The sequence below is a fragment of the Lagopus leucura genome, unplaced genomic scaffold (genome assembly GCF_019238085.1).
Source record: "Lagopus leucura isolate 7727_CA_CO unplaced genomic scaffold, USGS_WTPT01 Super-Scaffold_100157, whole genome shotgun sequence".
NCBI lineage: Eukaryota > Metazoa > Chordata > Aves > Galliformes > Phasianidae > Lagopus > Lagopus leucura.
Genome location: NW_024962334.1, coordinates 17,807,809 through 17,819,412, shown reverse-complemented (window position 1 = coordinate 17,819,412; position 11,604 = coordinate 17,807,809). Strand labels below are relative to the sequence as shown.

The window sequence follows — 11,604 nt, the reverse complement described above, 5'->3', positions numbered from 1 at the left end:
TGCAGTAACTTCTGCTCCTGTTCCTCGACTGCGTGTCTAAGTCCTTAGGTTTCATAAATAGAATCTTAATAGATGAGATGAATCAGGTTGGCAGAGCTCCATGAAAACATGCAGAACATTAAAACTAGGAAGAGAAAACAGAACTCAGTTCAGAAACAGAAAGAAAACCACTTTCTTCTGTCTTTGGAAGGTTCAGTTTAAATTAACGTAACACCTGAACCTTGCAGAAACAATAAATGTGAAAGTTGATGAAATGAAAATATAATAATTAAAATAATGTAAAACTAAGCATAAATCTCAGTTATGTGGTGAACTGGGTAAAAATCAGAATGAAAAAAATTGGATTTTTTTGTGAGAATCAGGAATAGTATCGTGCTTTGGAAACCAGGAATGACATCCACATTCAGTGCCAAAGCCAAGGCAACAAGACATTCCTCACAGCCCTTACCACGCAGGTATATCATGTAGTTCACAATTTAGATGCTCTTTGAGCCAGTGAGTGAGTAAATGCTGTTTAAGGCACTCATCTGTGACTCCCAGTCCCAGATCCAATGCCAGGAGTGAAATAAAGTGGACACTTAGAAGAGGAGAAATTCACTTTCTGTAGTTAATGACCAAGGTACTCTTCTAAAATACCAAACTTAAATATAATTCCTTGCTCCAAACTAGGCAAGGAGAGGAACTGAACCCTGTAGGCTTCCAGCATCAAGTTGTACTAGGTGAGGCTTACATTGGATGTCAAGTAGAATTTTTTCACATAAGGAATGGTCAGGTATTGTAACGGGCTTCTCAAAGAAGTGTTGGAGACCTGGAGATATTCAAGAAATGTGGAAATGTGTGGATGTGTGGGCAATAAGGACTTGGCAAATCAGACTGATGGTTGGACTGAGTGGTTTTGGATGTCTTTTCCAACTTAAATGATTCTGACTCAATGACTCTAGGTCATATATAAGCAGCACAGACAACAAGAGCTACTGGGCAGCAGACATCCATGGCCCTGCTTCGCATTTTTTAAGAGGCAGAGGCTGAGAACCATGTCATGGCTGTTGGCTAGGACAGTAACCGAGCCATTTCAGAATGCTGTACTCTCCTACTCCACTGGCAGCATCATGTCTGGCCTTCCTGATCTGTCCTTTCAGTTCTTCATCATAGCTCTTGTCTTCTTTTCCCTCCCTCCCTTCCTGTGGTAGAAAGACTTCTCCAGACAGAAAAACTCATTTTTGCCTATACTGCAAGGATGTTTTGAGCTGACTATGGAAAGCACAATAACTTTGCCTAATAAATCTCATTTTCTTCAAAACTGTCTACAGTTTGTTTGGTTTTTAACTCATTACGAAATGTATCACCTTCCAGAAAGAAGTGGTGTTTAATTCACAACATATTTGTGAATATTCAACTAGAAAAGTAGTTTCCTAGTCAACTCAAAAGAACTTTTATTTTAACTTTGCAACAAATACCAAACCTGCAAATCCCAGAAAGTTTATAAGAGTGGGCAATCTATTACATATCAGAATGAGAAAGAAACATAGCTGACCTCAAAGCTGCATACAGGAAGATTTGTGGAATGTACATTGACTGCAATAGAAGAAGTAGCTGTTGTAGATGCTTCTTGGTGTGAAGCTTCTGATTTTGTGAAATTCTACATCCAGATCCCTTTTTCTTTTTTTAGAGGTGAGTTCAAAATTGGCCTCCAGCTGAAGAAAAGGGAAGTATTCAACACAAAGAACTAGGGGGAATAGAACAGGCAGAAATCATCTGTTAAGAGGAAGTAGCTGCCTGCTGGGTAAGAAGAAATGGCACAGTTGCTAGCAGCACTAGCTACTTCTCTCTACAGGGTCGTGCTGCCCTCTGTGCTGGGGCTGGCTCAGGCACGAAATGGCATCAGGGGGATCCTGCAGAGCAACTGTAGAGCCCAGCAGTGCCCTGCTGTGGAGCATTCTGGAGGGATGGGAAACCACGGGCAACCAGGTTGACTTTTTGGGATGACTTTTCCGCAGCCCACTCATGCTAAATGCCAAAATAATTAGTCAGATTAGAGCTGAGCTGTTCCTCCTACAGTGTGTTTTTGCTAACCTTGGAAACTCAATTAGAAATGATTTAATCTGTGCTTTTTTTGTTGTTTATTTATTCATTTCACATTTTAGTTGGAGCGCGTGTTGTTCTTATGAAATGAACTGATTGGAGGGCTATGGGTACTGCAGTACTTTCTAGGGGAACAAATATTCCTGTTTTCTTTTTTTGCTGCTGCAATATCCAGGATGCTCAGACAGCTTTTCCTGACCCTCTACATTCCAGTCTCAGGAAAAAAAAAAAGATTATCTTTGCCCTGGCTCGTTTAATATCCCATTATCCTCTAAGAATGTATTCATCTTTTTGACCCATTTTACTTCATGTTCATGTAAAGTTTATCTATGAGAGTTTATCTGAGGATAAGCATGACAACTTGATAAATATATGATCAAAAACAAATGACAAAGCACAATAATATCACCAAATAAAAGGGAATTTGTTGAAAAGCTTGATGGGATTTGAAAGTGAGGTTTATATCAGAGAAATGGAAAATAAGATCTTGCCCCAAATTCTGTTCCTAGGTTTTCCACCTTCTACATCTTTGTAAATTACCATCTCTTCAGCAAATAACTTATGTAACTAATCATAACTTATATAACTTACTATAACTAATCTCAATTTTCTTAGGGAGATGGAAAAGTTGTAGCATTAATCTTGTTACCTTTTACTGAGAATTTCCGATGGTTGTGGCTGTGTGGGTTAATTTGCCACAGAAATGAGAAGTCTGAGACATAGGGCTGAGTTATTCTCTTCATGTTTTGTCTCCTTAAAAAGCAAATTTCACAACAGCATTTTTCTCTTGCCAAAGAAGATGATGTGACTTAGTCTGCACCAGTAAGAACTGCAGTGGGTCTCCCTCATGCTCATACAAACTCAAAGAAATTCATTTGCTTCAATACCTCTTTCAGTTTGCCCTTCCATCCTCTAATTTCATGCACTTCATAATGAGAAAAAGCCCAACATCTTACTAACATGTCAGCATCTGGAAAATGTGAGGTGGCAATCAAGCCTTTTCTCTGCAATTTGGGGATGTGTATGTAAACCAAATGAAAAAGAGTGGACACCCTGTGCCTCCTACAAAATGTTCTGGACAGTTACTGCTTGGCAACTGAAAACATTATCTGGAGAGTTTCATTTCAGTCACTTAAATATCTGTCGAAGTCGTAATAATAATACAGACTTCGATAGTGCCTTAAGTCATAATAACAGGAAGTGCATTGAGATTCTGAAATAAAAACTGTTGCTATTGCAAAGTATTATACGTTGAACAAAAGAAGCAGCTCCTTGGTGGCATGTAATAGTTACAGCTCTTTCTCCACAAATCACTTAGAGCCACTTACATATACTATTATTAGCTATAAAAACCCACTAGGATTTTATGAACACAGGAGAACTGAGACAAAAAGATCATTTCAAAAAGAATGGTGTCTTGGTCAACAGAAGGCTTTTGGCCCTTACACAGACACGGTCAGAGGAAAAATAGAGATCATACAAGTCCAATTACCTAGAAAAATGTTTGAAGGTTTAAATGCAATTTATCTAGGAAGATTTTGTTTTAATTAGAACATAGCAGAGTAACTGCAGCAACTTGCAGTGATATCATCAAATCAAGGCTGTTTCTATGGGAACACCACCGACTCCCAGAAATTATCGTGTCAGTTTGCCATAAATAGAAAATTTTATTTATTTTTTTAAGAGAGAGAAAAGAGAAAGGAAAAAAAAATTACAAAAGAAAGAGAATGAATAGGAGAATCGACTCCTCTCCTTTTGATGCTTATTTCTAATACACTGTCAGATTTTATTCTGCAAAAAAGTGTGTTTTCATGCAGTGTGATGAAAATCTCAGTAGAATAGACACTGTTCCTACCACAGACCTGAGACCTTGAACATATTTTCTGAAGACATCTACAGGGTGTTATAGAAAAAAGCATGCAGCAGGCTGCTCTGTACTGATCTCCCTGCTCTTCCTGCAGCACAAGTGAACTTAGGATTGGAGTGGGAGATGGAAATATCTTTGTCCATAAGTTACATGTCTTCATTTTCTTTTATTTTTTTTTCTAGCTCTGTACCTTGAAAGTCCATTCTGTATGGCATACAACTACAGAGCAAGAAAGGGCAGATATGAATGTCACAATCAGAAGCTATTATTTCCCTCCATCTACTTATCTAATTGCCTCCCTTTTCCAACAACCTTCCTCCCAATAGCTGTTTGCAGTATGGTGTGTTCAGCAATCATCTAAATTTAAGGGAAAATGCTCACGTTCCTCCCAGTAATATCCAGAGATGTCCTATCTACTCAAGTTTCCAGCATGACAGTATTTTTGTACTCAGCAGCTCATTCCTTCAAGTGCTCCCACCACCACACCACACTCTTTCTAAGACAGTGTCTTTCTCATGAGCTACAAGAGCATCTCAGTGCTGTATTCCCAGATGTAAAATTCTCTCTTGCTCACAATTTGTCTTCTATTTTCCAGCTTGAAGACGTGTTCTACTGACTGTGATATTTATTTCTTTCCCTCTCACCAGCCATTCCTCTGAAATTATCCATTATAATCTTCGTCAGCCCTGCCCTATGGTGGCTAGTCATAGTACTTGAATGTTACACCACAAACTGTGTCGATTGCTTCAGATGTACTGAGAAGAAACTCCTCACTTAGAAATATTTCATGATAATAAATCATTATTTAATTTCATCTTATTGAATGACTGAAAATAATAATGTCATCTGGGACAAAACCAGAGAATAATAATATCAGTAACTGCTGATGAGAATATTGATGGTGAACATGATGATAGCCCTTCAAGTGCAGCCTTTCCCTGCTAACAATTGGGTTGAAAATCCTATCTGCACACAGTGCAGCAGAGGGCACTCCTTTCTTCAGGTCCCCACAATGAGGTTCAAGTACTTAAAGTGCTAATGGAGCTGGGAGAGATATCCACTACATTTCGAAGAGAAAAATTGCTTTAAATACCTATTAAAATGTTGACAGCACCACCTGTAAACACTGTTTGTGGATCCATTTGTTCCAGTGGGACTTAACATGCATATTTTTCTTATGCTGCAGACTGTAAAGTAGCTCAGCTTTTCTTGTGAGGTGGTGAAAAGCTGAATAGGCACTTACTAACAGTATGTTCAAATCTCAGTTTCAAGCAAGACAGTATCTTTCTTTAGACACAAAAAGCCAATTATTTCAAAGAATATGTTAGGTATTTACAGTGAAATATCCACGTAGGGAAGCTGCAAGTTTGCTTACACACATAAATCATGAGACCTGCTTCCTGTCTATCTCCTGCTTTCTGACAGTGTGGACTGATGCCTCTACAGCAGCATGACTTTAAGGACTGCATAGCTGAAAGTATTTCAGTTTTGTCTGGTGTGAACCAGACAGAGCAGAAGAGCAGACCAGAGGCCTAGTGTGAATCACAGAATGGCCTGGGTTGGAAGGGACCTCAAGGATCATGAATCTCCAATCCCCCTGCCACATGCAGGGCCACCAACCATTTAATATTAGACCAGGCTGCCCAGGGCCCCATCCAACCTGGTCTTGAACACCTCCAGGAACGGGCATCCACAACCTCTCTGGGCAGCCTGTTCCAGCACCTCACCACTCTCTCTGTAAAGAGCTTCCCTCTGACATCCAACCTAAATCTTCCCTCCTTCCACTTAAAACCATTTCCCCTTTTCCTGTTGTTATCTACCCTTTCAAAGAGTTGGTTCCCATCCTGTTTATAGGCTCCCTTTAAGTACCGAAAGGCTGCAACGAGGTCATCCCTCAGCCTTCGTTTCTCCAGGCTGAACAAGCCCAGCTCCCTCAGCCTGTCTTTGTAGGGGAGGTGCCCCAGCCTCTTGATCATCTCTGTGGCCCTCCTCTGGACCCTCTCCAACAGCTCTCTATCTTTCTCATACTGGGGGCTCCAGACCTGGAGTTTGCTGAGAACAGTAAGCTTATGTCTGCAGTACCATCAGAAGCAGCATGGACTACTGGAGCATCTGTACCCAGACCAACAGATGCGTACTCACACTGCTCTTTGACTATGCTAATATCTAAGCTCCGTGTGCCATATTAATAGCTGTGTATGCCGTTACGTAGGAGACTTTTCTTCTTGTTTGGCATTCTGTTCTAGATAAACCCTGAGCTAAATCTTGTTCTTGACATTGATGCTTAAAAAAATAGCGTTCAAAATATGTCCAGGACGCAGGAAAATACTCGCACTGCTTCTTCAATGATCACAAAGTACCCTTCTATTTCAAGAAAGAGGCAAAGGACACCATCAGTTCCAAATACAGCATTTGTGCTTGCTAATTGTTATCTTCAAGTACGCTCCCCCTGGTGGGAATGAAAAGGTTATGCTCCGAAAAGTGAGATTTGCAAATGGTGTTCTGATTCTCTCTGTATTTCACTTCTCACTCTAATTGCAGACTGGCACCGGGCATGCTTTCAGCTCATTATTCTCCACAGAGGCCCGCTAATGGTAATTCATCCAGTGCTTAATTCTACAGCTTTGACATGGAAAAATTCCTTTAAAATTCAATACTGATCAAGAGAAAAAAGTAGGCCTGCCTCTCTGCTTTTTGTTTAGCTGTTTGGTAACTGGATAAACATTAACCAGCTGGATTGTGCAATTATAATTTCTGTAAGGAACTGTAAATGCTCGCAGTAGCATAGTGTCTGGCAGCCTCACAAATATTAATGAATGCATTCTTGTTCCACTCATGCTATTAAGGGCGATTAAGTACTTTCGCAGAGGTCATGCAGAAAATGAATGGCAGAACCAAGCACTGAAGAAAATGCAAAGCTTTATTGCTAAGAGATACTTTTTAAGACATCCTACAGCACAAACAGAAGTAAGCAAAATAAATACAATTAATGGAAGGGATTATTCACAGTAGGTACTAATTATTTACTATGAGCCTGAACAAACTTAGATGTTGTTTCCAAAGAACACAGCAAACAGCTTGCTCAACAAGATCAGGAGTAAGGGTTTAGGATTTGGATTAAAAACACCAAAAAAAAAGAGTAAACACCAATATATTACTCTAGGGAAATCATCTCTGTTAATTATTTGTCTACAGATTTCCTCAGTATTGCTGTCTAAACTTAATTTGTAAACATGGCTCCATTATTACTATAGTAAGTAATCCAGTCACGTTTAGAAATTTCCTACCAAAATGTAATAGAAGAAAAATAAGGTTTTATTAAAGCAAAAGATATTAGAGCAAAAGTAAGAATTTGAGTTACTTTATGGAAAATAAAGTACAGAATTTGTACAGATAACAAAGTTAAGATTTGGAGACAAATACAGATGAATATCTCTGTTAATACAAGGGAAAGTCTCTGTTAGTTGTGGAACCAGAGCTAGCAAAGTCATCAGGCACAGTGGTTGAGATTTCTTGAAACACAGCTTTCAAGTGTTGGAAGCTATTCAGAAGTGTAATCAAATGGCAGGCTGAAAGCAAGAAACATTTCTATTTCACCTTTTAATGCTTTTCTGTTCTATGCACTTTAATGTAAAGCTATTTTTCAGATTATGCACAAATGCCTTGACTTATCAGTATTTTTGTTACATCTTAAAAAGGTGTTTTAATGCATTAAATGCATTGCATTTCTTCTATACTTAGGGTAAGATATTATCATTGATACTTACCACTGATGTGATCAAGAAGTACAACACAAGCTACACCAGAAGCAAAGCTGAGGGAATATTTAATATTGTACAGTAACTTCCAGACACATTTGCATTTTAAGTACTTGAGTTAAATGTTTAAGTTAATTAAAAAGGAACAAATTTATGTACTAGGCTCCCTAAAGCAATTAAAATTACACAACAAAAGACAAAACCAGTAGAAACCACGTTTGCTCTGACTACACAGTACATCCTATGTGTACATTCTCCATTGATTTTAGGTAATGTACAAGCTTATGAACAAGAAAATGTTGAAACATGACATTTTTACTTGAGGGCTTTCACAGCAGGCATCAAACCTGATTTCATAGTTTCTGTTGACCAACCAGCAACAAAAACAGCCTTGAAACCTTGCCCATGTGGCACCGACATTGAACTAGAGCTGGAACATCAGCTCTTTTCAAGAGCCCATAGTTCTCCAGGGTCAAGTTCTGAAGGAGAAATTAGTTTGGTTTAGGCCATCTAGGCTGGGTGCTGCTAGCATCAGATCTAAGGCAGCACAAAACACCCGCAAGCCATCTGCCTGCTCAGTTTGTGTCCTTGGAAGGGCTGTTTTTTTGACTCTGTAGATCAATGTATAGTGGTCTACTTTCTAGTAGGATTGAGGCTACCTGTATGAGCAGTACTGTCACCTTCATGTACTGTATAAAGCTTCTAGTAGCTAAGATCTTATCAACAAATTAGAGAACCAGTAATGTGTAAAAGTAATGTGTAAAAATAATGAATCGAACAGAAGCCTCTATATTTTATTATTTATGGATGAAAAAAAAAAAACCCAGAACTTGAACACATCTTTTTGAGTACTTTCTTTGACAAGTACTTATGCTGACACACATTAATGAAATATCTCAGATCCATCTACTCGAGAACTGAACCATCATGCCAAATAAAAGAGATGTTCTTCTTCCCCTGCATGGGATACCCTTCATCTCCTCCTAAATCATTTGACTGATTTCAGGTGTTCTTTTTTCTTGTGTGGAATTACCAGGAAGTCTTGAAGATAATAGCGTCACAAACATATTCTTGGTGTAGAAAGGTATTTTTAGAGAAATGATCAATTATATATTTATTAATAATCATCATAATCTAGTACTGAAAAAATTTAAGAATGGAAGGGGACTTCTATGGAGTGATGCACTTTTTTTTTTCCGTTTGTTTTAATTGGGTTTTGTCGCAGTAGCCTTCACAAAATGGCTTGGATTTTAGTCTGGCCTCTTCCAGTAGCACTGCTCATTCCTGGATTGTCTTTGGATATACAGTACCAGGAAGTGAGCGCTTCTACACTTTCCATCAATTCCCCTCAAAGATGAAACAGAAAAAGAAGACTTTTACAACCCCTTGGCATGCATCCCCAAAGGGCTCTTCAAATAAAATGTAATGTGCCACAGTTTCCTCTAACATGCTAACACTAGCCCAGTGGCAAGTATTACATACTTCAGTGCATACTTCAGTGTAATAAACGCATGTGAATGATGTACTGAGGGTAAAGCTGTTTCGGATTAAACCAGTGCGTAAACAGATTAGCAGCTGAGTGTAGCTGCACAGGTAGAAATGGTCACTGCTGAACAGTACAAACTTTGTTACCATTAGGTGGACTGAGCTGGTAAATAGTGGGATTTAGAAACCAGACAGCAGTCATAGGAACAGAATAAGTCAACTTTTTTTGTGTGTTTCTTGCAGCTTGTTTCTCTGAAATACACTTCTGATCTAAACCAAGAGGTTTCCAGCATTAGTAATCTAAAAACTAGTACTAACTGTGATTAAAAAACATGAATAAAGAGGGTGTCAGAAGCTCAGAAAACTGCACCAAACTAAAAAACAAGATAATGTTCTTGCACACTGGCATAAGACTATTTTCAAATTTGGAATATATATGTATAAATATATTTTTCAGGTAAATGCTTAGATTTTTTCTGGTGCGCTACCTACAGTCCTCTAGGTTTTACTTTGTGCTTTTAGGTTGAAACTAGTGGGCAACAGAAATGGGTTTAGAGCTCCCTGACCACTGTAGAAACAACTGGGACAGATTTTTTGCACAAGCAACCAGGAAGATATTTTTAAAATAATAAATCAAGTTCTCAACTCTGGACTGCTGCGAAAGCTCTGGCATGGTCCGGCATCTCATCCTTATCTCTAAACTGGGGAGATATGAGTTTGAAGGATGGACTATTCAGTGGATAAGGAACTGGTTGGAAGGCTGAACCCAGAGAGTTGATGTCAATGGCTTGATGTTCAGGTGGAGGCCAGTAATGAGTGGTGTCCCTCAGGGGTCCATCTCAGGCCTAGTACTCTTTAACACCTTTATCGATGACATAGATGATGGGAATGCATAGATGATGGGAAGAAGATGGGAGTGCACCCTCATTAAGTTTGCAGTAGACACCAAGATGAACAGTGCATTTGACACAATAGAAGGGAGGGACGCCATCCAAAGGGACCATGGAAAAGGTAAGCCTGTGTAGACCTAATAACGTTCAACAAAGCCAAGACAAGGTATTTGGTATGTGGGTTGGGGCAATCCCAAATATGTGTATAGACTGAGAGAAGAACTTGGCAGTAACTCCCTGTCCTCAACAGAAACAAGGAAAACTCTCCTGGGGTGAGGCCATAGCATTTCCAGCTGGAAACTGCCTTTAAATAATCCTGAAGAAACCAAGATTGTTCGTGTATATTCTGAGTACACAATCTGAAGTGTGAGGGTGAGGAATGAAGGCAGCCATCTGGCTGCACCCACAGCCTCTTCCCAGGCAGGTGCAATTCACCGAGTGGATGGCCTTTGGCAATGGGTGGAGTGGTGGCACCTTTGTGCTGTTGGGCAGTGCTTCGGGTTCCATGTGGACATTTGAAAAGAGAAGCCAAGGTGTGCGCTTGAGTGATGAGACACTGCAATGCAGGACAGTGCTTCACAGTTGGGGATAGGGTTGGGGATGAGGAATGGGCTGGGCTTGTCCAGGGCCTCCTCCTTGTCCTCCTGAGAACAAGCCAGTGTACGCACCGCTAAGCCCTCAGCTGCCGTCCAGGGCCATCTTGAACAGGTGGCAACTGGTGCTGCGGCGGGGCTGTTGGCATCAGAAACAGCTGGCTGCAGCTGGCCACCGTCTGTCTCCCACTCAGTACGCGTGCACGTGTGTGTGTATTACATTACCACTTAATATTTAGTTATTTGTTTGTTTGTTTTTCCCTCCTGAAGATTGTGACGAGCTCCTCTCCCCTCCAGATTTCAGACTTCCCTCCTCACACACACCTCCTTCCCCCGCCTCCCGACCAACCCCCGCTCCCCCGAGGAGAGGCGGGCAGGCGCCGTACCTGGCGCCCTCTGCCCGGGGAGGAGCGCGCCTCTTCGTCCCGACCCCGGCGGCAGCGGCAGCGGCAGCGGCAGCGGCACGGCGAGCAGGTGGGCGCCGAGGGAGGCGAAGCTGGCCGCTCGCCGCCCCCAGCCCGTCACGCCTCTGCCCTCCGCTCCACTCAGCGCGGGGCCGCGGCGGGGAGGTGCCGGCGAAGGGGCCGGTACCGGGGCCGGGCGGCAGCCGGAGCTCGCCGGGAGGGCTGGGGGCCGTGAAGAGCGACGGCCGGGGCTGCCCCGGCTCTGCGGGGCCGAGACGGCTCCTCGTGCAAACTTAGAGCCGGCTGCGGGGCCGGGGAGGGTGGGGATCAGAATGCCTCAGGCTGCGGGATACGGTGAGGGCTGTGGATGAGGAGAGCAGGGTTGCATGTGAGCTACGGGGCCGGTGCGGTGCTGCGCTGTTTGTTTATCGCCCTCAAACGGGCTGTTTGCACACAGGAAGAACTTTTTTTTCCTGGCTGGTGCCCTTGAAGTAAATGTGTTGGAATAGGTGAGCCGAGGAAAGG

General features: G+C 41.5%; 1 protein-coding gene across 1 annotated transcript in view; it reads left to right on the top strand.

Moving 5' to 3' along the window:
- Positions 1-11,121: 11,121 nt before the first annotated feature.
- The window catches only part of WIPF3 (WAS/WASL interacting protein family member 3), a 37,212-nt gene continuing 36,729 nt past the window's right edge, over positions 11,122-11,604 (top strand). The window contains exon 1 of the mRNA XM_042888463.1: positions 11,122-11,149. The gene's annotated coding sequence lies outside the window, so the exon portion shown is untranslated. The remainder of the gene's footprint in view (positions 11,150-11,604) is intronic.